We start from the raw sequence: 24,999 nt of genomic DNA, 5'->3' as shown, positions 1-24,999 counted from the left end.
AATACAAGACCAATCCAGATACCTTTCTTTAGGGTACAAGAAGGTACTGTTAGGAGAAAGGAAAATCAGGGGGTTTATATCCATGGAAGCAGAAGGACTTCCAATCAGGGAAAATGCCCAAGACACTGAAGAGTGGCAAAGAGAAAAGGGAAAGTCATTGCTTGCTAGTTTCATGGAAATAGAGGTTTCTCCTAACACCAAACCATCCTGACAAAGTACGACCTCTTGTCTAGTGAGGGAGTGGGGAGAAAGCAGCAGTGGACACTCCATCTTCTATCACATTCACCCTAAACTGTACCCACTACTCTCCTTACTTTCTCTTCACACACCCAGGGAACTGACTTCAAAGACTCAGACACATAAAGGTCACTTCTAGACAAAGTGGCTGTGGCAGAAATGGCAGTGTTGAGGAATCCAGAGAAGAGAATTCATGTAGAAACTCCAGGACACATCAGGCAGAAAGCAGTGCAGCAGGTCAAGGGTCAGTTTTCAGAAACCAGATGACAGCTGAGCTGTGAAACACAGCTCGCTTCTCAGGGCATCAGCAGGAGTCCTTGCTCCACTTTTGCTGGGTATTCTCCTCGCCCCCCCCCCCCTTTTTTTTTTCTTTTTTTGTAGTTTAGCCAAAGGATCTCTCTGTCTTGGACTCTGTTTCTCAGTCTCTCCCTCTCTTCTTCTTCCTTGTTTGTCTGTCTCTCTATATATCTGTGTCTCTCATTCTCATCAAGAAGAGCTTTCCCTGGGGCTTCCCTGGTGGCGCTGTGGTTGAGAATCTGCCTGCCAATGCAGGGGCGCGGGTTCGAGCCCTGGTCTGGAAGGATCCCACATGCCGCGGAGCAACTGGGCCCGTGAACCACAACTACTAAGTCTGCGCATCTAGAGCCTGTGCTCCGCCAACAACAAAGGCCACGATAGTGAGAGGCCCACGCACCGCGATGAAGAGTGGCCCCCACTTGCCGCAACTAGAGAAAGCCCTCGCACAGAAACGAAGACCCAACACAGCCAAAAATAAATAAATAATAATTTAAAATGAATATCTGCTTATTAAAAAAACCCCAAAAAACAAGAGCTTCCCCTTTTCCAGTGGAAAGTCATGGATGTCCCCTGAGCTCTTGTCCTCCTGGTATGGGTCACCAGCTCAAGTAAAACTCCTATATTAAAAATATGAATTTCACATAAAGAAAAATCCCAAACATTTTTACCTACCTCAAAGAACTACCAAAATGCTGAACATTTTTTGTGGTACGCGGGCCTCTCACTGTTGTGGCCTCTCCCGTTGCGGAGCACAGGCTCCGGACGCGCAGGCCCAGCGGCCATGGCTCACGGGCTTAGTCGCTCCGCGGCCTGTGGGATCCTCCTGGACCAGGGCACGAACCCGTGTCTCCTGCATCGGCAGGCGGACCCTCAACCACTGCGCCACCAGGGAAGCCCCAAAATGCTGAACATTTCAAGGATCAAGCAAAGACTTCAATATAGCAAAAATTCACATTTAAACTTTAATCATTTTTAAATAACCACAAGGTTCATCTTCAAAGTGAAGAGTGTACCAGATGGTTGTTTGCTGGTGCCAATTGTTCCCTAGGTTTTTAATGGGTTTCTGTTAGTGACTTTGATTGACAGCAACCAGTTGTGTTACAAAACAGTGTGACAACAGGTCAATCACAATGAAAGCTGATAATGCCACATCAATAATGTGACATTTTATGCTTTAGTTTGGGACAAACTGCTGGAAGGAAAGGAACTGATACTTAGTCATGGATGAATATTTTAAACAAATGTTAGCGCATCACATTGTGGCCTTTGTTGATAACGCTCAAGACCAATGGCATAATATCAATGACCCTCAGAATCCATAATCATTCTTTTTTTTTTTTTTTTTTTTTTTTTTTTTTGTGGTACGCGGGCCTCTCACTGTTGTGGCCTCTCCCGTTGCGGAGCACAGGCTCCGGACGCGCAGGCTCAGCGGCCACGGCTCACGGGCCCAGCCGCTCCGCAGCATGTGGGATCCTTCCCGGACCGGGGCACGAACCCGTGTCCCCTGCATCGGCAGGCGGACTCTCAACCACTGCGCCACCAGGGAAGCCCCCATAATCATTCTTATATTGAGAAATAAATACTTCCTCCAATGCAAGAGATCACACGTCCTGTGATTTTCATGAAAACCATTGCACTATAGTGCAATATAAATTCATCTAATTTCACAGCAAATCATTAGGCATATTCGGATACATACATGTTTCACAAGAATACACAACCCCTGAAGGCTACTGCATGCCCTACAGCCAGTTATAGGATGAACAGAGTAGGAAAAAAATGGCCAGTCTTCTGTAGGGCAGATTATTCAAATAAGCAAAGCAACACATGAAGTAAAGCTGACCCACCCCTGGATCCATTAAATAAAGTCGCTGTGCTCTGCTCTTTCTGCAGTGGTCATGCCAGCCTGAGCATAATGGGGGCCAAAGGTTTAGCGTGGCTGCAGAAAATTCAAGCAGAGAAACAAGTCAACAAGGGCCTAGAATGATGAAGAAACTGTCTGGTTTGCAGGAAACTTGACCCAAAAGGGGTAAGATGGGGTGATGCAGGGTGTGGGTGAGAAGAGGTGGTAGCAACAGGTGGAGATGAACTTAGTGGGAAAGCCAGAATTGTCTATTGGGGAATTTGACTAATTCCCTGACTTGTGTGATGGGAACCCCCTTCCTCACCTCCCCTTGTAAATCTTCACTTAATTTCGTGTTTCAGTTGATGTGATGAGGCGCTGGATCTGTTTGGGGGATGGGACATCATGCTAAGGGCAGTTTTGAGGTGAATGACAGGAAGGACTAAAGCCTCTAGTGGAAATCGCATGTAATTTATGCTCCCGCTTCTTTGCAGGACCAGTTCACTTGCTGTTTTCCGAATACACCTGTCATCCTCCTACTTTTTTTTTTTTTTTTTTTGCGGTATGCGGGCCTCTCACTGTTGTGGCCTCTCCCGTTGCGGAGCACAGGCTCCGGACACACAGGCTCAGCGGCCATGGCTCACGGGCTTAGTTGCTCCGTGGCATGTGGGATCTTCCCGGACCGGGGCACGAACCCGTGTCTCCTGCATCGGCAGGCGGATTCTCAACCACTGCGCCACCAGGGAAGGCCCATCCTCCTACTTTTATAACTTGATCTTTCTCTTCTCTTCCCATGAACCAAACCTAATATCCTGTCATGTTTTATCCCAAGTGCTGCATCCTTGATGAATTTTTTTCTAGCTTCCTAACTGGATTTCAGCTCTCCCTCCACAACATATATATAGAATCTTGTATATAGAATGGCATTTAAAATAATATGGCTTGCATTCTATCCCGTATGGCATTTAGCTTGAGGTCAGGAATTGTGCTTATTTATCTTTACAGCAACTGAGATGCCTAAGTCGGTATTCAACAAATGTTAGTTAAAATACATTGAACAAAAATGCTAGCTTGTTCATAAAAAAGTTTTTTAAAATAGTTTCCTTTGCTCTATAAAAACTATCTTTAAAAGGGAGAGAGGAAATGTTTAAATGCAAATATTTAATTAAACTGGGTCCTCATACCTCTTTAGGAGATAAACTTATTTTAATAAGTCCTTCCCACTGTAGTAAGAGAGCAGATATTCCTTCAAAAGGAGAGCATGACCTTTTGTTCTTATCTGCTGTCCTTCAGAGGGGACAGAAGGTTTTCTCTGAAAACCCTGCATAAGAAGGTACAATTGTTGATTCAGTAGGTAGTATTTGTGGCTTGTATTCTGTATTAAGTCTTTTTTGGCACACAGGTTGTTCTTTTTCAGTAAATGATTAAAGGAATATATTCAGAGGTACATTTTCTTTGACAGGTGTTTTCTAGAAGGAGCTTTTCTTGTTCTTTTGATTTCTATTTTTTTCCTTTTAAATTCTTTCCCATTGGAAACAGTTGACTGAGGATCACATTGAACTCACCCCAATGTCATTTATTTTGTAGTTCACTGTCCTGACAGAGACACAGAAACTGTGTCTCATATGGTGTCCTATATATTACCCATCTTTTCACATGGTGCCCTATATATTATCTAGTTTCTTTTTCAGGCTCAGACATCAACAGGAGACAATAGTGATTGTTGGGGCCACAAAAGCCCTTGAATTTCTCTTTCACAAAATTAATCTTTTCCTTTGCATGTGAAAACCCTGTCTTATACTATATCTCTGCTACTATGTGGGGGGAAAAAGAAAAAAAAAACAAGGCTAAGTAAAACACCATATGCTATGGACAAGGACATAAAGGCTTTTGAGTTTGGGTTATTTTGAGTTTGCATTTGAGTTTGGGCTATTTGCTGTGAAAGCAACAGAATGTAGCAGCCATTCACAGAGAAAGCACTAGCTAAAAAAGATCTTTTAAATTAAACATGCTTGGAATCTACTGCTTTTGCTTACAGATAGGATAAGGAGTATTCCTTAAATGAAAATACAATTATTTTTGTGTCTTTATTGCCATGTTACTGGTAGATATTGGGGAAATTTGGACTTCCTGTAAGTAGAATTCAGAGTACTCTGAGAGACAGAACAAAACAGAACAAGTGCATTGCTAAAGATATAGATTTCTTTCCTTAACAACATTGAATTCATAGTCAGCACTGATAAATATCCAGATGTTTCACCTCAAACATAGTGTGACAAATACTGAAGTAAAACTTTATCTTTCAATCTATTGAAAATTCCTTCCTTTCATAAGGTTCATAGATTATTAGGTGATTTTGGCCTTCAGAGTTCACCATTTCAATGTACCTGGTCAAAAATGTCATCATCATTCAATGAACACGTATTTACTGAGTATCCATTAGATGTCACAAAGTGTTCTAAGCACAAAAATAAAGATGCTGCCCCTCATAGTATTAAGAGTTTAGAGGGTGGGGGAAAAAAAGAAATAAAATATATTATTGAGTGCAGTCATGGATTGGTAGCATATATGGGATGAATCCTCCTGCCTATAACAAATACTAACTCTTGATGAGATAGAAAAGGAACTTTTGATGGCAGTGGAGGTAATCAAATTGAGGAGAGTCCACATGTGAAAGAAGAAAATCATGTTGTGTTTAAGCAAGATCTGTATTCTTTATCCTATGAGACAGATAAACTTCAGCAGACAGCAGCAGTATGATTAGCCTGAAGAAACATTTGTTGAAGTGTTTGAGCTGCCAGAGGGGCTGGAAACTGAAGGGAAAAAACACTGAGAGGAGAACCCAAAATCTGCATATAAATTTTCTTAAATCCTTGCCTGATTCTTGAAATGTACATGTGAGAAGGAAACTAAATTAAGGCCAAGAAGAAAATACCTGGAAAGCTGAAAGAGCTCAGGAGAAATATCAATCCTGTCGCCCCAACTAAGGAGATAACATTTGGAGTTCAAATTTCACATATTAGAGGGGCATGGTAAATATCTCACACTTTTTATTGTAATCTAGTTAATGTACAATATTATATTAATTTCATGTGTGCAACATAGTGATTAGACACTTAAACACATTATGAAATGATTACCATGATAAGTAATTGATCCCCATATGAAGGTTATTACAATAGTATTGAACATATTCCTTATGCTGTATATTGCATCCCTGTGACTTATTTATTTTATGCCTGGAAGTTTGTATCTGTTAATCCCCTTCACCTATTTTATTCACCACTCCCCACCCCAGTCCCATCTGGCAACCATTCTTTTCTTCTCTGTATCTATGAGTCTGTTTTCATTTTGTTTCCTTGTTCCTTTATTTTTTTTTCAGCTTCCACATATAGTGAGATAATATGCTATTTGGCTTCTCTGTCTGATTTATTTTCCTTAGCATGATACATTCTAGATCTATCCATGTGGTAGCAAATGGCAAGGTGCCATTCTTCTTATGACTGAGTAATATTCCATTATATATACAGTATAAATACATATATACCACTTATTTATCCATTCATCTGTCCATGAACCCTTAAGTAGCTTCCATATCTTGACTATTATAAATAATGCTGCAACAAACATAGGAGTATATATAGCTTTTCAAATTAATTTTTGTTTGTTTGTTTGTTCATTTGTTTTCTCTGGGTAAATACTCAGAAGAAAAACTGCTGGATTGTATGGCAGTTCAATTTTTAATTTATCAAGGAATCTCCACAATGTTTTCCAGTGGCTGCAATAATCTGTAATTCTACCAACAGTGCACAAAGATCCCTTTGTCTCCTCATCTTTACCAACACTTGTTATTTCTTTTCTTTTTGATGATAGCCATTCAGACAGGTGTGAGATGATATCTCATTGTTTTGATTTGTATTTCCCTGATGATTAGTAATATTGAGCATCCTTTCATGTGTCTGCTGGTCATCTATTTCTTCTTTGGAAAAATGGCTATTCAAGTCTTCTGCCCATTTTTCAATCAGATTGTTTATTTTTTTGATATTGAGTTTTATGAGCTGTTTATGTATTTTGGATATTAACCCTTTATCAGTCATATCATTTACAAATATTTTCTCCCATTCAGTAGTATATCTTTTATTTTGTTGATGGTTTCCTTTGCTGTGCAACAGCTTTTAGGCTTAATTAGGTCTCATTTGTCTATTTTTTACTTTTGTTTCCTTTGCCTGAGGAGACAGGTCAAAAATATATTGCTAAGACTGATGTCAAAGTGTGTACTAGCCTATGTTTTCTTTTAGGAGTTCTATGGTTTCAGATTTTATATTTGTCTTTAATCCATTTTGAGTTTATTTTTGTACATAGTGTGAGAAAGTAGTCCAGTTTGATTGTTTTGCATGTAACTGTCCAGTTTTCTCAACACCATTTATTGCAGAAGCTGTCTTTTGCCCACTGAATATTTTTGCCTCCTTTTTCATAGATTAATTGACCATATAGATGTGGGTTTATTTCTGGGCTCTCTATTCTGTTCATTGATCTATGTGTTTGATTTTGTGCCAATAACATACTATACTGACTACTGTAGCTTTGTAGTATATTTTAAATCAGGGAGCATGACACCTCCAACTTTGTTCTTCTTTCTCAAGACCGCTTTGGCTAATTGGGGCATTTGTCATTCCATACAAATTTTAGTATTATTTGTTCTGGTTCTGTGAAAAATGTCATTGGTATTTTGATAGTGATTGCATTGAATCTGTAGATTGCCTTGGTAGTATAGTCATTTTATGAATGTTAATTCTTCCAGTCCATGAGCACAATATATCTTTACATTTGTTTGTGTTGTCTTCATTCTCTCATCAATATCTTACAGTTTTCAGAATACAAGTCTTTCACCTCCTTGGTTAGATTTATTCCTAGGTATTTTATCTTTTTGATGAAATTATAAATGTTATTATTTTCTTAATTTCTCTTTTCTATATTTTATTACTGTATAGAAACACAACAGATTTCTGTATGTTAACTTTGTATCCTGAAACTTTACTGAAATCATTTACTGTAATAGTATTTTGGTGGAGGCTTTAGGTTTTCTAAGTATAATATCATATCATTTGCAAATGGTGACAGTTATACTCCTTCTTTCCCAGTTTTGATTCCTTTTATTTTTCTTGTCTGATTGCTCTGGACAGGACTTTCAACACTATGTTGAATGAAAGAAGCAATAGTGGGCATTCTTTACTTGTTCCTGATCTTAGAGGAAATGCTTGCAGCTTATCATCGTTGAATATGATATTGGCTATGCATGGTCATGTATGGCCTTTACTATGTTGATGTATATTCCCTCTGTTTCCATTTTGTTGAGAACTTATATCATAAATGGATTTTGAATTCTGTCAAAAGATTTTTCTGCCTCTACTGAGGTGATCACAAGGTTTTTATTCTTCATTTCATTAAGTTGGTGATTCATGTTGATTTAATTGCAGATATTGAACCATTCTTGCATTCCGAGTATAAATCCCACTTGGTCATGGTGTATGAATCTTTTAATATATGTTGAATTCAGTGTGCTAGTATTTCATTGAAGATTTTTGCATATGTTCATCAGTGATATTGGCCTAGAATTTTCTTTTTTTGTGGTGTCTTTGTCTGGTTTTTGTATCAGGGTAATGCTGGCCTCACAGAATGAGTTATGAGGCATTCCTTCCTCTTCAATTTTTTGATTAGTTTGAGGAGAATAGTTGTTAATTCTTCTTTAAATATTTGGTAGAATTCACCAGTGAAGCCATCCGGTCATGGACTTCTACTTGTTGGGAATTTTTTTTGATTACTGACTCAATTTCTTTAATCAATTCATGATCGGTTTATGTTTTCTGTTTCTTCCTGATTCAGTCTTGGCATACTGTTAATTTGTAGGCATTTACTTGTTGGCATACAGTTGTTCACAGTAATCACCTTGATCCTTTGTATTTCTGTGATTTTTTTTTTTTTTATTTTAAGATGTTGGGGGTAGGAGTTTATTAATTAATTAATTAATTTTGGCTGTGTTGGGTCTTCGTTTCTGTGTGAGGGCTTTCTCGAGTTGTGGCCAGTGGGGGCCACTCTTCATCATGGTGCACGGGCCTCTCACTATCGTGGCCTCTCTTGTCGCGGAGCACAGGCTCCAGATGCACAGGCTCAGTAGTTGTGGCTCACGGCCCTAGTTGCTCCGCAGCATGTGGGATCCTCCCAGACCAGGGCTCGAACCCGTGTCCCCTGCATTAGCAGGCAGATTCTCAACCACTGCGCCACCTGGGAAGCCCCTGTATTTCTGTGATTTTGCTTGTAACTCCTCCTCTTTCATTTCTGATTATTTTGTCTGTGTGTGTGGCGGGGTGGGATGTGCTGTGCAGCTTGTGGGATCATATTCCCCTGACCAGAGATTGAACCTGGGCTGCTGGCAGTGAGAGCACCAAGTCCTAACCACTGGACCACCAGGGAATTTCTGATTTCTGATTTTATTGATTTGGACCCTCTCTTCTCTTCTTGATGAGTCTGGTTAAAGGTTTATCAATTTTATTTCTTTTCAGAGAAACAGCTCTTAGTTTCCTTAATCTTTTCTTTCCTTTTCTTTTTTTTTAGTTTATATTTCATTTATTTCTGTTCTGATCTTTATTATTTGTTTCCTTGTACTAACTTTGGTTTTGTTTGTTCTTTTTTTAGTTCCTTTAGGTATAAGGTTAGATCGTTTATTTGACATTTTTCTTGTTTCCTGAGGTAGGCTGTATTGCTACAAACTTCCATCTTAGACCTGCTTTTGCTGAATCATATAAATACTGGCATGTTGTGTTTCCATTTTCATTTGTATTCAGGTTTTTAAAAAATTTTCCTTTTATTTCTTCAATGATCCATTGGTTGTTTAGTTGCATATTGTTTAGATTCCATGTGTTTGTATTTTTTTTGCAATTTCTTATTGCAGTCTTAAACCTTTTTGGTCAGAAAATACGTTGGTATAATTTCAATCTTCTTAAAATGATTGAGACCTCTTTTGTGGCCTAGCATGTGCTCTATCCTGGAGATTGTTGCACATGCACTTAGAAGGTAGCTATGCTCACCATTATGCTACCAACACTGCACTATATGCACTTGAAAAGAAGGTATATTCTGCTTTTTGAATGTTAGGTCAATCCACTCTAGTGTGTCACTTAAGCCAGTTTTTCCTTATTGATTTTCTATCTGGGTAATCTGTCCATCGAAATAAGTGAGGTGTTAAATTCCTTTTATTATTGTTTTACTGTCCATTTCTCCATTTATGTTTGCTAATATTTGCCTTGTGTATATAGGTGTTTCTATGTGGTGTGCATATATAAGTGTTATATCTTGCTGTTGGGTTGATCCCTTTATCATTATGTATTGCCCTTTTTTGTACAGTCTGATTTTAAACAAAGTTATGTCTGATATAAGTATTTCTTCCCCAGGTTTCTTTCTATTTTCATTTGCATGGAAAACCTTATCATATACCCTCACTTTCAGGCTGTTTGTCTTCAGATCTGAAGTGAGTCTTTTGTAGGCAGCATATATATAGGTCTTTTTTTAATCCATTCAGCCACTTTGTCTTTTGGTTGGAAAATTTATTCCGTTTACATTTAAAGTAATTATTGATAGGTATGTACTTATTGTCATTTTTAAACTGTTTTCTGCTTGTTTTTGTAGTTCTTCTCTGTTCCTTTCTACTCTTGTTCTCTTCTCTTATGATTTGATGACTATCTTTTGTGTTATGTTTGGATCCCTTTCACTTTATTTTTTCTGTATTCACTATAGGTTATTGTAGGTTATTGGTTTGTAGTTACCATGAGCTTCACAGATAAAAGCATATATATATATATATATATATATATATATATATGTTGTTTATTTTAATTTGATGATTTCTGAAGTTCAAACACATTTTAATAGCATTACATTTTTAGTCCCTACACTAGGCTTTATGTTTTCAATGTCATATTTTACATCCTTGTGTGTGTGTGTGTGTGTCTTAACTACTTATTGTGGATAGAGATGGTTTTACTATTTTTGTCTTTTAACCATCCTGAATTTGAAACTGTGATTAAAAATTTTCCAACAAAGTCCAGGACCAGATGGCTTCACAAGCGAATTCTATCAAACATTTAGAGAAGAGCTAACACCTATCCTTCTCAAACTCTTCCAAAGTACAGCAGAGGGAGGAACACTCCCAAATTAATTCTACGAGGCCACCATCACCCTGATACCAAAACCAGACAAAGATGTCACAAAGAAAGAAAACTACAGGCCAGTATGACTGATGAACATAGACACAAAAATCCACAACAAAACACTAGCAAACAATCCATCAGCACATTAAAGGATCAAACACCATGATCAAGTGGGGTTTATGCCAGGAATGTAAGGGTTATTCAATATACATAAATCAATCAATGTGATCAACCATATTAACAAATTGAAGGAGAAAAACCATATGATCATCTCAACAGATGCAGAAAGAGCTTTCAACAAAATTCGACACTCATTTATGATAAAAAAAAAACCCTCCTGAAAGTAGGCATAGAGGGAACTTACCTCAATATAATAAAGGCCATAGATGACAAACCCACAGCCAACATCGTTCTCAATGGTGAAAACCTGAAACCATTTCCTCTAAGATCAGGAAGAAGACAAGGTTGCCCACTCTCATCACTATTATTCAACATAATTTTGGAAGTTTTAACCTCAGCAATCAGAAGAAAAAGAAATAAAAGAATCCAAATCAGAAAAGAAGATGTAAAACTGTCACTGTTTGCAGATGACATGATACTATACATTGAGAATCCTAAAGATGCTACCAGAAAACTACTACAGCTAAACAATGAATTTGGTAAAGCAGCAGGACACAAAATTAATGCACAGAGATCTCTTTCATTGTTATACACTAATGATGAAAAATCTGAAAGAGAAATTAAGGAAACTATTCCATGCACCACTGCAACAAAAAGAATAAAATACCCAGGAACAAACCTACCTAAGGAGACAAAAGACCTGTATGCAGAAAACTATAAAACACTGATGAAAGAAATTAAAGATATTACAAACAGATGGAGAGATATACCATGTTCTTGGATTGGTAGAATCAACACTGTGAAAATGATTCTACTACCCAAAGCAATCTACAGATTCAATGCAATCCCTATCAAACTACCAATGGTATTTTTCACAGAACTAGAACAAAAAATTTCACAATTTGTATGGAAACACAAAAGACCCCAAATAGCCAAAGCAATCTTGAGAAAGAAAAATGGAGCTGGAGGAATCAGGCGCCTGGACTCCAGACTATACTACAAAGCTACAGTAATTATGACAGTATGGTACGGGCACAAAAATTGAAATATAGATCAATGGAACAGGAGAGAAAGCCCAGAGATAAACCCACGTACATATGGTCACCTTATCTTTGATAAAGGATGCAAGAATATACAATGGTGAAAAGACACCCTCTTCTATAAGTGGTGCGGGGAAAACTGGACAGATAACATGTAAAAGAATGAAATTAGAACACTCCCTAACACCATACACAAAAATAAACTCAAAATGGATTAAAGGCCTAAATGTAAGGCCAGAAAGCATCAAACTCTTAGAGGAAAACATAGGCAGAACACTCTATGACATAAATCACAGCAAGATCCTTTTCGACCCACCTCCTAGAGAAATGGAAATGAAAACGAAAATAAACTAATGGGACCTAATGAAACTTAAAAGCTTTTGCACAGCAAAGGAAAACATAAACAAGATGAAATGACAACCCTCAGAATGGGAGAAAATATTTGCAAATGAAGCAACTGACAAAAGATTAATCTCCAAAATATGCAAGCAGCTCATGCAGCTCAATATCAAAAAAGCAAACAACCCAATCCAAAAATGGGCAGAAGATCTAAATAGACATTTCTCCAAAGAAGATATACAGATTGCCCTCAAACAGATGAAAGGATGCTCAACATCACTAATCATTAGAGAAATGTAAATTAAAACTACAGTGAGGTATCACCTTGCACCGGTCAAAATGGCCATTATCAAAAAATCTACTAACAATCAATACTGGAGAGGGTGTGGAGAAAAGTGAACCCTCTTGCACGGTTGGTGGGAATGTAAATAGATACAGCCACTATGAAGAACAATATGGAGGTTCCTTAAAAAACTAAAAATAGAACTACCATATGACCCAGCAATCCCACTAGTGGGCATATACCCTGAGAAAACCATAATTCAAAAACAGTCATGTACCACAATGTTCACTGCAGCTCTATTTACAATAGCCAGGACATGGAAGCAACCTAAGTGTCCTTTGACAGATTAACGGATAGAAGATGTGGCACATATATATACAATAGAATATTACTCAGCCATTAAAAGAAAATAAATTGAGTTATTTGTAGTGAGGTGGACTGACCTAGAGACTGTCATACAGAGTGAAGTAAGTCAGAAAGAGAAAAACAAACACTGTATGCTAACACACATTATGGAATCTAAGAAAAAGAAAACTTGGTTTTGAAGAACCTAGGGGCAGGAGAGGAATAAAGACGCAGACGAAGAGAATGGACTTGAGGACATGGTGAGGGGGACAAAGTGAGAGAGTGGCATGGACATATATACAATACCAAATGTAAAACAGCTAGTGGGAAGCAGCCGCATAGCACAGGGAGATCAGCTCGGTGCTTTGTGTCCACCTAGAGGGTGGGAGGGAGACACATGAGGGAGGAGATATGGGGATATATGTATATGTATAGCCGATTCACTTTGTTATACAGCAGAAACTAATACAACATTGTAAAGCAATTATACTCCAAGAAAGATGTTAAAAGAAAAACACACTGTATGACTCGGCCATTCCACTTCCACATATTTACACAGAAGAAGATAAAATATGCATCCATAGGAAGAATTATATGTGAATGCTCATTTTAGCTTCATTTATAAGGGCCAATACCTGGAAATAATCAAAATGTATAACAACAGGTGAATGGATATACAAAGGTATTTTATATGTAGTATATACAATGGAATACTTCTAATCAAGAAAAAGGAAGAAAATATTGATACAAGTAATCACATAGGAAAATCTCAGGATAATTATGTTGAGTGAACAATCCAGACCAAAAAAATACTTACTGTATGATTCTATTATACAAAATCCTATAAAATGCAAACCAAAGCTTAGAGACAGAATGCAGATCAATAATTTCAAGGGCAGTGGAGGGGAAGGAGAGGGGAAGGATGGGATTCCAAAAGGGCACAAGGAAACTCTGAGGGATGAAGTATATGCTCATTATCTTGATTGTGGTGAGAATTTCATAGTTCACGTATGTCAAAACATCAATTTTATACTTTAAGTATGTGCAACTTTAAAATATGTATAAAATGACAGTTCTAAGTGTTGAGAAGGATATGGCATAAGCAAGCCTCTCATAGATTTTTGGGTAGGAGTGTAAAACGGTTTGGAAAACAATTGGACCTTATTTATAAAATTCAATATACACCTGCCCTTTGACTCAGCGTGTCCGCTACTAGTTATTTACTCAATACCAGTGAAAACATGTGTCTACAGAAAGTCCTGTACAAGAATGTTCATAGCAGCAGTATACATAGTATCCACACACTATAAAAGCAACTCAAATACTCAAGAGAAGTGAATGGGCAAATAGATTACGGTATACATATTCAATGGAATACTTCTGATAATAAAAAAGAAATGAACTACTGGTAAACACAACCATGGGTAAGAATCTTTAATATACCAAAGAAGCCAGGCATGAAGGAGTATATGTTCTAATGGTTCCACGTCTATGAAGTTTTAAAAAAGTCAAAACCATAGTATGGTGATATAAATCGGAAAAGCATTTCCCTTCAGGTGTAGGGGAGGAAGGGCTGTCTGGAAAAGGGGAACTTTGAGGAATAATGGACATATTTTAAATCATGATACAAGTGGTGGTTAAGAAAGTATACACGTGTCATCAAGATTCATTAAACTCTGCATATAAGATCTGTGGATTTTATTGTATTTACGTATCTCAGTATCTCAATAATACAGTAGTTATAAAAATAATTTATCATGATATAATGAATATATTATATCCAAAAATGAAAAGAGGGTCTCAGTGGGCCTGAGGAAGAGTGGGGCAGAAAATGCTTCACAGTAAAAACAACACCTGAGCTGAAGGTTGAATTTGCTAATAATGTAATTTAAGGAAGAAAATAACCAAACTATGCAAAAGCATGGAGCCATGGTAGGTTGTGGTCTGTTTGGGAAGCAGATCTGGGCTGCCAAGAAAATAGCATGGTCAGAGAGGCAGGAGATGAGGCTAGAAGTGTGGACAGGGCTTAAGCTGTGATAGGTCCTAGGCACCAAACAAATTTCAACTTTGTACCATCAGCCTTGGAAGGTGATTAAATGATTAAGTCACAAATGAACTTTAGAAATCTATTAGCTTAAAACCATCATCTTGTAGTCTCTGAGCCTCATTTGCCCCTGAAAATCATAATGGCATACTCTATTCAGAGGGTTCTTTTTAGACTGTGTGCTTTGTCAATTTGGCCGTTTGTGGCTATGACCTTGCAGGAGGATGGAAGTTGTACAGACGTAAGAACAGCTCATAAGATAAAGTCTAATCTGAAGACCAATGATAGAAGCAAAGATTTGACAAGTCTGCAATTGGGGCGTACTTTCAGGAAGTGATTTAGAGAGTAAGTTTTTTGTTTCTTTGTTGTTATTGTTTGCCATGAGGCCAGCAGAGTAGGTCAAGTTCAGTAATACTAGCTGAAATTGGAAACTGTCTCTCGGAGAGGAAGAAGTAGTCGAAGGAGAAGTTCTAAGAATTGAAAGGAAGATATTCAAGACAGAAATAACATTTACACTCTGAAAAGTAGCCAGAAAACCTGGGTAGGATTCTAACAGCTCAGAAGCCTATGGTGAGAGAAGCACCCAGTTGAGTACTAGGTGATCATGGAGAAATCTAATAGAAAAGCAGTTGAGCTTTTCCCTGAATCTGAGGATTGTTCATGAACCTTCAGAATATTTTTTTTCTTCTTTTGATTTTATCATCTCTGTTGTTTTTTTTTTTCCCCTTACAGTTCAGGAGTCCTGTTATCACTTATAAGGTGCTGTTTAACAGCCTCTAGGAAGAGGGGGTGTAGCTCAGTGGTAGAGCATGTGCTTAGCATGCACAAGGCCCTGGGTTCAATTCCCAGCACCTCCATTTGGGGTTTTCTCTCACCTCCCTCACAGCTAAAATCTTTCAACCTGAAAATGCCCTTGGAAAGCTAAGCCGCCGGGCAAGTATTATCCTTATTTTATAATAAAGAAACAAACCTAGACCCTTTCCCTTCAATCCAGACCCTGTTATGTACAACAGACTTCCAAATTGTTTCTCTCAAAAGTACTGTAAAAAGCAAACAAGAGCAAACAGCTACCACAGCAGATCTTTATGATATGCTGCCAGATTCCACTGTACTTAAACCCGAATGTTACCATAAATATCATTTCTCGGTAGCACAATCGTAATTGTTATAATATTAACCTTTTAAACTTTTTACACCTAACACTTCACCCCACCAGATTTTGAGTAAATCGATGCTCCAGAAACATGCAATACACTTATTCTTTTACTTCCGGGTCAAGTGGCACATTGATGCCAATGCCAAAGAGGGAACTGTGGGCCCACGGAATCAAGTGCTCACATGCCCTTGTGCACCGTGTGGCAGTCAACTGCCACACCCCCACTGCAGTTCACACTCCCACGATACAGGATTCAGTACCACTCGTATGATCTTACGTCTAGAAACTGATAAACTCCAAATTAATCTCAGAGATAAATGTTGAATATTTCTAAAACTGATTTTCTTACAGCACTACTATGAAATTATCATCTATGCTTTCAGGCAGAATCAAGAGATAAGAAAAGAAATAGAAATAGTTCAATTCCTCATAAAAAAAGTTTCTAATTGAAAGTCAACATCATCAATTGAATATGTGATTAAAACAATACTACAGGGGTTTCTATTATAAAAACTCTATTTCATGATTTTATTTTGATTTCATCTTCTTTCTCCTACCCCTTCCCCCCCATTTTTTAAAAAAGATTTTTAAACGGTTATTGATTTCCTAACATAAACATCTGTTTGGATGAAAAACTTGGCGTCATTTTTATGTTGGTTCTCAGGATTCAAATAGATTTGAAATTCCATTTTCCCAATTTCTTATCTGTTCTTTTCTGAGAGTGTATATTTCTATCAAATTTATATTTATTTGAATAATCTTCCATAATTCTTGCCAATGAGGTCACCATAAGGGCACCTAGAAAATGTTCTTCACAAACATCTTTCTACAAGATCTCTCATGGGAGAACAGCTGAAAACTACTTTACGTTAGTGAAGTAGTCTCAATTTCCCAAATTTGCCCAGGAAAGGAGTTTAAAAGTGCTGTAAGGGCATGCTTCAAGGTTGAAATGGAAAACTCAAGCCTTTGATCAGGGCTGCAGTCCTACTCTGTCAGGGGCAAACTTTTGGCAAGCCCTTAACGTCCCTTAGTATAAAGACAATCTGCCACCAGAATTTATGGCTGAGTCTCCACTGACACCCGTAAGTAAAGAGTTATCTACTTTTTATCATCCATAAGTTCTCCAGTTTCTCAGGGCTACCCACTTAAAAGCAAAGGGTCCTTAATGACTGCTTTCTCTAGCAGAAAACTCTACCCATTGTATTTATTTTTGTTTAAACAATTATCTTTTAAAGAGATTTGAACAATAATTTTAACACCTTAATATATTTACCCTTAGAAACACCATTTTCAGAGCTCCTTATTCCTTTGTGCAGATCTGTATTTCCATGGGTCACCATTTCCCTTTTGCCTGAAGGATGACATTTAAACATTTCTTGTAGTGCACTATTATCTGTAATCATTCCAGGTGCTTCTTTCTCTAGCCTTAGATAGTTTCCTCATACATATGAGCTAATCAGTATTCAGCTGAATACTCCAGGGGGCCATCTACAGATTTCTGGGTTCTTCTCTCTGTCCAGGTCTTTTCTCTTAGATACTCTGTCCCTAGCCACCCTCACTTCCCCAGACTCTCAGATCCATCCCATGTCGCACAGATATCCATCCTCATGTGAATTCCACCCCTCGCGTGTCTACCTACAGGCCTTCTCCTCACAGAGTTCAGAAGCAAATCCAAGAGCTATGCTAAAGGGCCAATATCTAAGACTGAAAACACGTATCTTCCCATCCCTAACAAAACATACCCTTTCCTTTTGGCCTGTTGTGGGTTGAACTGTGTCCCCCAAAAGATATGTCGAAATACCTCAGAGTATGACCTTATTTAGAAATAGGGTTGCTGCAGATAAAATCCATTAAGATGAGATCATACCGGAATAGGATGAGCCTTTAATCCAAAATGATTGGTGTCCTTCTAAGAGACGGTGTGAAGACTCAGAAGAAGACTGCTTTGTGAAGAGACAGATGCATGCAGGGAGCAGGCCACGTAATGACAGAGGCAGAGACAGGAGTGATGAGGCTACAAGCCAAGGAATGCTGAGGACTGTCGACTATCCCCAGAAGCTGGGAAAGGAGAATTTTATCCGGAGTCCCAGAGGGAGTGTGGCTCTGCTGACACCCTGCTTTTGAACGTCTAGTCCTCAAACTGCGACAGAATACATTTCTGGTGTTCCGATCCTCCCAGTCTGCAGTACTTTAATGCAGCCCTAGGAAACTAATATACAGCATAAAATGCTTAAGCAAACCTGCTCTTCCATCTTCACCCAAAACTTTACCAAATACTTTCGGATATCTCTAAACTCCATTTGAGCCCAATATGAATTCATGAACAAGAAGGAAAAGTATCTAACTCTATGTGGATGAAAACTACTGCCTGCCATATCAGTACCCTATGTACCCTAAGAGGATTCGGGGTGGAGAAGAGCAGGGTAAGGGCCCTAGATAGTTAAGGTGCATATCAAAGGAATTATTTCAGTGAGCCCAGACCCTTGCATCTTCTCAAACGTAGAAAAAGCACTCAATTCATTAACCTGAGATGTCTGGTTTTCTTTAATTAGCAGTAATCTTTTGATGCTCTGACTACCTGATTTTTATTGCAAAACTCCTATGTATCCTGGCTCCTCCCTTGCCTCTTGGAAGAAGTCCCTCAGAGCCATCTGATAGAATATCTTCTGGGCTTAAGTCCTCAGTTTTGTCCATCAAATAAAACATAATTCTCAACTTTTAGGTTGTGCATTGCTTTTCAGTCAACAACTAGCAGATGTTGGGCTTCCCTGGTGGCGCAGTGGTTGAGAATCCGCCTGCCGATGCAGGAGACACGGGTTCGTGCCCTGGTCTGGGAAGATCCCACATGCCGCGGAGCAACTAAGCCCGTGAGCCATGGCCGCTGAGCCTGTGCGTCCGGAGCCTGTGCTCCGTCCGCAACGGGAGAGGCCACAACAGTGAGAGGCCCGCATACCGCAAAACAAACAAACAAACAAAAACAAACAAACAAAAAAAACTAGCAGATGTTAAGAAAACTTCATGGAGGAATTTATTTTTAATCTGCACCTTACGTTTTGGTCAGATTCTGCCATCTAAGGGTTCCTAGAAAGGGATTCCAGGCAGACGGAATACCATGTATATTCTTTTCTCATCTTTAATTCTGACGGTAATTCAGTTTAAAGGACCAAACCCATCAGCACTTTATTTATTATTATTAATATTTTTTCTCTTTTGCTTTCACAGAGTAAATTTAACTTCTCTGTCTTTAATTTGGAAATGGAAGCTGATTTTTTTTTTTCACCTAAATACAATGGATCGGTTGGGTAAGCACAGTTTAGATAACGGAATATCAGAAACTGTCATTAGCCATGTAAAAACACAGATTGCTCATGCCTCTATCAAACAGACAGAAGCCTGCACCGAAAGCCGAGTGGTGGTAAGTTCTATGCATCTGAATTACATACATAACTCTAGACTAATAACAACTCAAAATACTGTCGTCATTTACAAAAAGAGATTATTTTTTGTTTTATCTTCTTGGTTTTCAGGGCAAGTACATTAGTATAGTACTAGTATATTTCAATGTCATTTTTGAAGCATTCAATACTAATGTCACACATCGAATCCTACAAAAAATCTGCTAACAATTTAATTTGTCTGTTGTAATCAATAGGCCCCTCCTGCCCTTGGGATAAGATTATTGTTTTAATCTCAATTGTTTCTGTTATACTGTGAAAATAAGCTGAGTAGAGATTTCCTCCCATGCAGAGATCTTATAACACAGCTACAGGGCCGGAGGGTTATTGTAGGTGAATTGATCAAGGTTCCCTGTGGAAGTTCTAAGGCCACACTAACTTTGGGGACCTTAGAAAGCTCAGTTAGTGTCCAAATTTCTGTCGTGTCTGACTTTGCCAGTTACTCCCATTATCCTGCTGAAAATAAGTATATTCTACCGCTGATGGACTGATTTCCTTTATTGTAACAGTTCAGGGATTGATACCACCTTTAAATTACATACTGAATAGGATCACATCAGCGTAGATGTAGACATTTACATGGCCTAGCATTTTTAAATGAAAATGCTTTGAGGTTTCACCTTAGACCTGTTTGTAAACCATGTTCCACACTGCTCTGGATTCCTCACAGGACCTGAAATGGCTCCATAACCTGGACCCAGTTTCAATGTGCGTGTGTGTGTGTGTGTGTGTGTGCGTGCGCGTATGTGTGTGCGTGCGTGTGTGCGTGCGTGTGTGTGTGTGTGTGTAGGCTTCCCCACACCAACAGCAATTTTCAGACACCAGCGGGGAGTCCCAGAATCCACTCAATTCTGACACTACCTACCCTGAGATAGAGTCGGATTCCACAGGTAAAAGGCCTGGTACCACAAGACCTTCCTCCGCTTCAGGTGCTGGTCCGAAGCCCAGGTTGTTACCTGTGCTTCTGACAGACTGACTATACATCAGAGGTTCCCGTGATCCCTTCCTTGGGTTTGATTAATTTTCTAGAACAGCTCAGAGAAGTCAGGAAAACCCATTTACTCACTAGATTATCAATTTATTATAAAAAGATATAACTCAGGAGCAGCCAAATAGAAGAGATGCATGGGGCAGGGTACGGGGGAAGGGGTAGAGCTCCCTTGCTTTCTCCAGACGTCACTTTTCCAGCACCTCCCCATGTTCACCAACCCGGGAGCTCTCAGAACCCTGTCCTTTCAGATTTTTGTGGAGGTTTCACCACACAGGCATGTTTAGAATTTGCTTTTTAATAACATTCATTGGCTATACTGAAGCAAGATGCTGCTAAGGCTATTTGAAATAAAACAAAGCAACAAAAATTTCTCTTTTTTTGTGATACAGAAATGTCAGTAACTAGCTATCTTTGAACAATTACATGGTCATAGTAGCTGGCATACTGCTGATATTTTAGCACAATAACTAAACTGAATCTGGTAATGGAGGGCTTGAAATGTTTTTGTGTTACGACTGAAGGTAAAATGTCAGCAATGAAATTGAAAGTTAAATATGAGACTCAACAGGCAAAACTAAATAAATGTGCCTACTTTTAATACTTGGGCAGATTACCTGCCAGAGTCAGGCACTGAGGGAGCTGAGGTTCTTAATGGTCACATTAAACATCCTTATAATGGCAGATCTTTTATTAGTTTCTGCCAAACAGTAAATATTTAAACTTGTGGAGGAATAAGTCATTATCACCTTCCAGGTTAAAGTCTGACCCACTGAGGGATTCACCAGACAGATCAATTAGTGATTCAAGTTTGAAACAATACTTTCCTTATATTCCTTAAACTCTCTGGCCCCTTCCAAGTTTCCTCACCAGCGTAATTAGGGACTTTGTTGTAGTTGTTAGTTTTTGTAGCCACTTAGCTAGATGGAACAGGATTTTTTTGATATGATGCTTTCAAAACAAATATACATGTATTAACTCACACCCTCATACAAGTAGCATCAAAATATTCAGGCTAGTGTAAATCTTCAAATATATAATTTGAAGAATTAGATTTTGCAGGGGTGTTCTTACCGCTCACTGGGTAAGTTTTACATATTCAGACTTATAACATACACTTATAATTATTAAAAACTGTAAATGATAGATGATAATGATAAAGATAGAGAGTTAGAGAGAGGGAGAGATGATAAATAGATAATACATAGGGAGATGCAGGACTTTTCAACTTCAGAAGAATAGCATTATTTATTATTTAGTCACTGCTTACTCTGGTCCAGCAAAGACTGCACTCCAGCCTTCCCAGGAAAACAATTATTCGATGCCCTTTCCTTAAAGAGCTTCAGAAGAGCAAACATCTGGCAAATAAATCCTAATTATTCCCAAATCAAAATCCAAAAGTTTCTAACATCTACCCTACATTTATCTTACTTGTTCTTTTGGTCTATACCTTCTGCCCTGACCTTTCATTGAGCTAAAAACCACTGTCATTGAATAGACTTCAGAATGAAATTGTATCACTTCTCTAAGCTTTATCTTCTTAAGGCTAGACAAAGCCTTTTAAATTTAAAGCTCTTTAAATTTCAATTATAAAGGTTATTTTACAGTAAACAGTTCTACAGTGAATAAGGGAAATCAAAACCTTTTGTCATCAATGAACTTTCCCAGCTCAGACCTGAGAATTAGACAAAAGCCTACCATCCCCACACCTGGCCTGATTAGGAGAGGGAAGCATGATGGCCTGTTATCTTTATAAATACAATAATAGGGAAGGGATTACAGATTATTCTTAGTCTGCCCTATACAGGAAAGAACAGAAAGTAAGGACTGAAAATTGTGTTAGACTTAATGTTTCCAGACCCATTATCTTAACAAGACGGATTTACCAGGTATGTTCTTCAATGGAATCCCAAGAACATATAACTTCATATCTTGGGGTTATTTCCAAATCCTCTTTAGAGTTTCTTCAAAGAATTTTCTCTTAATCTCCTTTAAGAAACTCAAGAGCTCTATATCTCTAAGCTAATACAGCAACATAAAGATTTCTAGTCTTTTTTGTATGTAAATACTGGAGAACAAAATTCATTTTAAACCCTTTTTATGAATATAATTGCTTTCACGGAAATCAGGTGCAGTTATCTTGTCTCAGGTTCAAGTTCAGTTTTTTGCTCAGCTGTTAACTCAAGACTAATTATTATAGTTTCAAGGTGCTTATTGCACATAAACTTCTTCTTTCTTACTGTTTGAACTTTTAAGTGATTCTCTGGTTCTTTATACTTTATTTTGTATTCCTTTAAATGGCTTTGATCAAGTCAATTAAAAGCCAGAGGTTTTAGCTGTGTACTAATGCTTTCACTAGCAGACTTTCAAATTTCTGAGTAAAGATGACTCCTCATTTTGTATAATTATAATTTGTATACCGATGCAGTGAGTTGCACTAAATCACTCCTAAGCCATTTACATTTCTTGGTTGAAAACTCTCATCTATAATCTAAGAACACATTGATATTTCTTATATCTCAACAATGAGAGAAAATAAAACAACTTAAGAATGGGCGAAAGTTTCAAACAGATATTTCACCAAAACAGGTATACGGGTAGCAAATAATCATATGAAAAAATGCTTGATATCATCAGTCACCATGAAAATTAGGGAAGGCAAATTAAAACTACGATGAAATAAACTACCATACGATCTAGCAATTCTGTTCCTGAAGAAAATTAAAACACTAATTAGAAAAGATATATGCACCCCTATGTTCATTGCAGCATCACTTACAATAGCTAAGATACAAAAGCAACCTGCATGTCCACCAATGGATAAATGGATAAAGAAGATGTGGTAAAAATAGTTAAGCACACACCTAGCATAGATTGAGCCATTTCATTTGAGGATAAAAGGAAATACATGTGCTTACAAAGACTTTACAGGAATGTTCAGAGAAGCTTCATTTGCCATGACCAAAACCGGGTAACAATCAAAATGTCAGCCAACAGGTAAATGGATAAAATAAATTGTCGTGTATCCTTATAATGGAATACTAGTCAGCAGAAAAAGGAGTAAACAACATGGATGATCTCAAAATAATTATTCCAAGTGAAAGAAGATAGACCAAAAAAAAAAAAAAAAAGTCATACTGCATGCTTTCATTTATATCAAAAGGCAAACTAATGTATAGCAATAAAAAGCAGATCTGTGGTGACTTAGGAATGTGGGGACATGGTGCAGAAGGAGATGAACAGGAAGAATTACAAAGGGACAGAAGGAAACTTTTGGCAGTGATGACTATGTTCTCTGTCTTCATTATGGTGATGGTTTCACAGGTGTATGCATATGGCAAAACCTGACAGATTTTATACTTAAAATATATGCAGTCTATTGTATGTAAATTTTGCCTCCATAACACAGATTAAAATAAAATTTTGTTTTCCCTGTTTTTTTGAACTCTATAAAGATGAAATTATATTGTAAGAAATCTTCCATTTCATACCATTTTTTTGATATTCATTCTGTTGACTGGTTATAGTTTATTTTCACTGTAGTATGGTGTTATTGTATATAAATGTATCATAATATATCAATTTTGCTGTTACAAAAAATTCAGGCTCCTTCTAGTTTTTGGCCCTTGTGGACAATGCTGTTTTATACATTTATGTCCTTGTTTCCTGGTGCACATTTGGAAGCATTCCCCTGGAGTAGATTTCTAGGAGTAAAGTGTAGGATATTTGCATATTTAAATTTTCTAGGGAATAACACACTTTCCCCCCCCACTAGCAGTGGATGAGAGTTCTTTCAATCCACAAATTGGCTAATACACATGATATGATCTGATTTTTTAATAGCTGCCAATCTGCTGTACGATACAATTTCATCTATACTTTTGCCTCAGCTGCCAAAACAAAATACCATATACTGGGTGGCTCTATGGTCAGGCCACTCAAGATGGCTGTTCTCTTGCTCTCTGTACATCCCCTGCTGGACAAGTGCCTGCTTCACCTACACCCTACTCACACGACTGACCTTTCTACGTACTTGCCCCTGCCCCAGCTAGTGACTGTTCTAACTTTAGATCAGAACTCTCCACTCTGCTTATCAAAGGGGTCATGAGAGGCATGCCCCTCTGCTGGTTTCCCTGGTAACCAATGAGCCAACAGCTGCCACGTCCTGCCTGTCTCCTGTCCGCCAAGTCTTCAGTCTTGAAGATGGGCAGGTACAGGCCTTGTAGGCCTGCAGGGTGCAGCCCAAGAGCAGCTTAAAACAGAAATTTATTTTTCACAGTCATGAAGTGTGGGGATCAGTGTGCTGGCATGATCAGATTCTGGTGAGAGCTCTCTCTGGTTGGCCACCTTCTCACTATGTACTCACATTGCAAGCTAGGGGATCTCTCTCTCTCTTCCTCTTCTTATAAGGCCACTAATGCCATAATAAGGGCCCCACCCTCATAAGCTAATGTAACTTTAATTACCTCCCAAAGCTTTCTTCTCCAAATACTGTCACATCGAAGGTTAGGGCTTCAACATATGAATTGGAGGAGGAACGAAATACTAAGATCATAGCAGCTATAGTTCTAATTACTAAATTACCTAATTACTAAATAAGTTGAACATCTTTTTTGTATGATTAAGCACCATTTTTTGCCTCTGCTAT

General features: G+C 38.1%; 1 long non-coding RNA gene and 1 other non-coding gene across 3 annotated transcripts in view; one reads left to right on the top strand and one right to left on the bottom strand.

The window, feature by feature from the left end:
- The window catches only part of LOC136792417 (uncharacterized), a 342,612-nt gene that overhangs the window by 274,939 nt on the left and 42,674 nt on the right, over positions 1 to 24,999 (bottom strand). The gene's annotated exons all lie outside the window — the stretch shown is intronic.
- On the top strand, positions 15,538 to 15,609 carry TRNAA-AGC (transfer RNA alanine (anticodon AGC)). The gene has a single exon. It is a non-coding gene; the product is annotated as a tRNA-Ala (tRNA).

Source organism: Kogia breviceps, chromosome 13 (assembly GCF_026419965.1).
Source record: "Kogia breviceps isolate mKogBre1 chromosome 13, mKogBre1 haplotype 1, whole genome shotgun sequence".
In the NCBI taxonomy this organism is placed as follows: Eukaryota; Metazoa; Chordata; class Mammalia; order Artiodactyla; family Physeteridae; genus Kogia; species Kogia breviceps.
This window is presented reverse-complemented; position numbering and strand designations above follow the sequence as displayed.